The following is a 5411-nucleotide window of genomic DNA, read 5'->3' as shown; positions in this document are numbered from 1 at the left end:
GGTTGCAAATATTAATAATCATCAAGCTGCAAATATTAATAATCATCAAGCTGCAAATATTAATAATCATCAAGCTGCAAATATTAATAATCATCAAGCTGCAAGATATTAATAATCATCAAGCTGCAAATATTAATAATCATCAAGCTGCAAATATTAATAATCATCAGGTTGCACATATTAATAATCATCAGGCTGCAAGATATTAATAATCATCAGGCTGCAAGATATTAATAATCATCAAGCTGCAAATATTAATAATCATCAAGCTGCAAATATTAATAATCATCAAGCTGCAAATATTAATAATCATCAAGCTGCAAGATATTAATAATCATCAAGCTGCAAATATTAATAATCATCAAGCTGCAAATATTAATAATCATCAGGTTGCACATATTAATAATCATCAGGCTGCAAGATATTAATAATCATCAAGCTGCAAATATTAATAATCACCAGGCTTCAAGATATTAATAATCATCAGGCTGCAAATATTAATAATCATCAAGCTGCAAATATTAATAATCATCAAGCTGCAAATATTAATAATCATCAAGCTGCAAGATATTAATAATCATCAGGCTGCAAGATATTAATAATCATCAGGCTGCAAGATATTAATAATCATCAGGTTGCAAATATTAATAATCATCAAGCTGCAAATATTAATAATCATCAAGCTGCAAGATATTAATAATCATCAAGCTGCAAATATTAATAATCATCAAGCTGCAAATATTAATAATCATCAGGCTGCAAGATATTAATAATCATCAGGCTGCAAGATATTAATAATCATCAGGCTGCAAATATTAATAATCATCAAGCTGCAAATATTAATAATCATCAGGCTGCAAATATTAATAATCATCAGGCTGCAAGATATTAATAATCATCAAGCTGCAAATATTAATAATCATCAAGCTGCAAGATATTAATAATCATCAAGCTGCAAATATTAATAATCATCAAGCTGCAAATATTAATAATCATCAGGTTGCACATATTAATAATCATCAAGCTGCAAGATATTAATAATCATCAGGCTGCAAGATATTAATAATCATCAAGCTGCAAATATTAATAATCACCAGGCTTCAAGATATTAATAATCATCAGGCTGCAAATATTAATAATCATCAAGCTGCAAATATTAATAATCATCAAGCTGCAAATATTAATAATCATCAAGCTGCAAGATATTAATAATCATCAGGCTGCAAGATATTAATAATCATCAGGCTGCAAGATATTAATAATCATCAGGTTGCAAATATTAATAATCATCAAGCTGCAAATATTAATAATCATCAAGCTGCAAGATATTAATAATCATCAAGCTGCAAATATTAATAATCATCAAGCTGCAAATATTAATAATCATCAGGCTGCAAGATATTAATAATCATCAGGCTGCAAGATATTAATAATCATCAGGCTGCAAATATTAATAATCATCAAGCTGCAAATATTAATAATCATCAGGCTGCAAATATTAATAATCATCAGGCTGCAAGATATTAATAATCATCAAGCTGCAAATATTAATAATCATCAAGCTGCAAATATTAATAATCATCAAGCTGCAAATATTAATAATCATCAGGCTGCAAGATATTAATAATCATCAAGCTGCAAATATTAATAATCATCAAGCTGCAAATATTAATAATCATCAGGCTGCAAGATATTAATAATCATCAGGCTGCAAGATATTAATAATCATCAAGCTGCAAATATTAATAATCATCAAGCTGCAAATATTAATAATCATCAAGCTGCAAATATTAATAATCATCAAGCTGCAAATATTAATAATCATCAGGTTGCAAATATTAATAATCATCAAGCTGCAAATATTAATAATCATCAAGCATCAAATATTAATAATCATCAGGTTGCAAATATTAATAATCATCAAGCTGCAAATATTAATAATCATCAGGTTGCAAATATTAATAATCATCAAGCTGCAAATATTAATAATCATCAGGTTGCACATATTAATAATCATCAAGCTGCACATATTAATAATCATCAAGCTGCAAATATTAATAATCATCAGGTTGCAAATATTAATAATCATCAAGCTGCAAATATTAATAATCATCAAGCTGCAAATATTAATAATCATCAAGCTGCAAGATATTAATAATCATCAGGCTGCAAATATTAATAATCATCAGGCTGCAAATATTAATAATCATCAGGCTGCAAATATTAATAATCATCAAGCTGCAAATATTAATAATCATCAGGTTGCAAATATTAATAATCATCAAGCTGCAAATATTAATAATCATCAAGCTGCAAATATTAATAATCATCAAGCTGCAAATATTAATCATCATCAGGCTGCAAATATTAATAATCATCAGGTTGCACATATTAATAATCATCAAGCTGCAAATATTAATAATCATCAGGCTGCAAATATTAATAATCATCAGGCTGCAAGATATTAATAATCATCAGGCTGCAAATATTAATAATCATCAAGCTGCAAATATTAATAATCATCAAGCTGCACATATTAATAATCATCAGGTTGCAAATATTAATAATCATCAGGCTGCAAATATTAATAATCATCAGGCTGCAAGATATTAATAATCATCAGGCTGCAAATATTAATAATCATCAAGCTGCAAATATTAATAATCATCAGGTTGCAAATATTAATAATCATCAAGCTGCAAATATTAATAATCATCAAGCTGCAAATATTAATAATCATCAGGCTGCAAATATTAATAATCATCAGGCTGCAAGATATTAATAATCATCAGGCTGCAAGATATTAATAATCATCAGGCTGCAAATATTAATAATCATCAAGCTGCAAATATTAATAATCATCAAGCTGCAAGATATTAATAATCATCAGGCTGCAAATATTAATAATCATCAGGCTGCAAGATATTAATAATCATCAAGCTGCAAATATTAATAATCATCAGGCTGCAAATATTAATAATCATCAGGTTGCAAATATTAATAATCATCAAGCTGCAAATATTAATAATCATCAGGTTGCAAATATTAATAATCATCAAGCTGCAAATATTAATAATCATCAGGTTGCACATATTAATAATCATCAAGCTGCAAATATTAATAATCATCAGGTTGCAAATATTAATAATCATCAGGTTGCACATATTAATAATCATCAAGCTGCAAATATTAATAATCATCAGGCTGCAAGATATTAATAATCATCAAGCTGCAAATATTAATAATCATCAGGTTGCAAATATTAATAATCATCAAGCTGCAAATATTAATAATCATCAGGTTGCAAATATTAATAATCATCAAGCTGCAAATATTAATAATCATCAGGTTGCAAATATTAATAATCATCAGGTTGCACATATTAATAATCATCAGGTTGCAAATATTAATAATCATCAGGTTGCACATATTAATAATCATCAGGTTGCAAATATTAATAATCATCAGGTTGCACATATTAATAATCATCAGGTTGCAAATATTAATAATCATCAGGTTGCAAATATTAATAATCATCAGGTTGCACATATTAATAATCATCAAGCTGCAAATATTAATAATCATCAGGTTGCAAATATTAATAATCATCAGGCTGCAAATATTAATAATCATCAGGCTGCAAGATATTAATAATCATCAAGCTGCAAATATTAATAATCATCAAGCTGCAAATATTAATAATCATCAGGCTGCAAGATATTAATAATCATCAAGCTGCAAATATTAATAATCATCAAGCTGCAAATATTAATAATCATCAAGCTGCAAATATTAATAATCATCAGGTTGCAAATATTAATAATCATCAAGCTGCAAATATTAATAATCATCAGGTTGCAAATATTAATAATCATCAAGCTGCAAATATTAATAATCATCAGGTTGCAAATATTAATAATCATCAGGCTGCAAATATTAATAATCATCAGGCTGCAAGATATTAATAATCATCAAGCTGCAAATATTAATCATCAGGTTGCAAATATTAATAATCATCAGGCTGCAAGATATTAATAATCATCAAGCTGCAAATATTAATAATCATCAAGCTGCAAATATTAATAATCATCAGGCTGCAAGATATTAATAATCATCAGGCTGCAAGATATTAATAATCATCAAGCTGCAAATTTTAATAATCATCAGGCTGCAAATATTAATAATCATCAAGCTGCAAATATTAATAATCATCAGGCTGCAAATATTAATAATCATCAGGCTGCAAGATATTAATAATCATCAGGCTGCAAGATATTAATAATCATCAAGCTGCAAATTTTAATAATCATCAGGCTGCAAATATTAATAATCATCAGGCTGCAAATATTAATAATCATCAAGCTGCAAATATTAATAATCATCAGGTTGCAAATATTAATAATCATCAGGCTGCAAATATTAATAATCATCAAGCTGCAAATATTAATAATCATCAAGCTGCAAATATTAATAATCATCAGGTTGCAAATATTAATAATCATCAGGTTGCAAATATTAATAATCATCAAGCTGCAAATATTAATAATCATCAGGTTGCAAATATTAATAATCATCAGGTTGCACATATTAATAATCATCAGGTTGCAAATATTAATAATCATCAAGCTGCACATATTAATAATCATCAGGTTGCAAATATTAATAATCATCAGGTTGCAAATATTAATAATCATCAGGTTGCACATATTAATAATCATCAAGCTGCAAATATTAATAATCATCAGGTTGCAAATATTAATAATCATCAAGCTGCAAATATTAATAATCATCAGGTTGCAAATATTAATAATCATCAGGTTGCACATATTAATAATCATCAGGTTGCAAATATTAATAATCATCAAGCTGCACATATTAATAATCATCAGGTTGCAAATATTAATAATCATCAGGTTGCAAATATTAATAATCATCAGGTTGCAAATATTAATAATCATCAGGTTGCACATATTAATAATCATCAGGTTGCAAATATTAATAATCATCAAGCTGCAAATATTAATAATCATCAGGTTGCAAATATTAATAATCATCAGGTTGCACATATTAATAATCATCAGGTTGCAAATATTAATAATCATCAAGCTGCAAATATTAATAATCATCAGGCTGCAAATATTAATAATCATCAGGCTGCAAGATATTAATAATCATCAAGCTGCAAATATTAATCATCAGGTTGCAAATATTAATAATCATCAGGCTGCAAGATATTAATAATCATCAGGCTGCAAATATTAATAATCATCAGGCTGCAAATATTAATAATCATCAGGCTGCAAATATTAATAATCATCAGGCTGCAAGATATTAATAATCATCAAGCTGCAAATATTAATAATCATCAGGCTGCAAATATTAATAATCATCAGGCTGCAAGATATTAATAA

This window comes from Sebastes fasciatus, chromosome 7 (genome assembly GCF_043250625.1).
Source record: "Sebastes fasciatus isolate fSebFas1 chromosome 7, fSebFas1.pri, whole genome shotgun sequence".
Classification (NCBI taxonomy): Eukaryota; Metazoa; Chordata; class Actinopteri; order Perciformes; family Sebastidae; genus Sebastes; species Sebastes fasciatus.
This window is presented reverse-complemented; position numbering follows the sequence as displayed.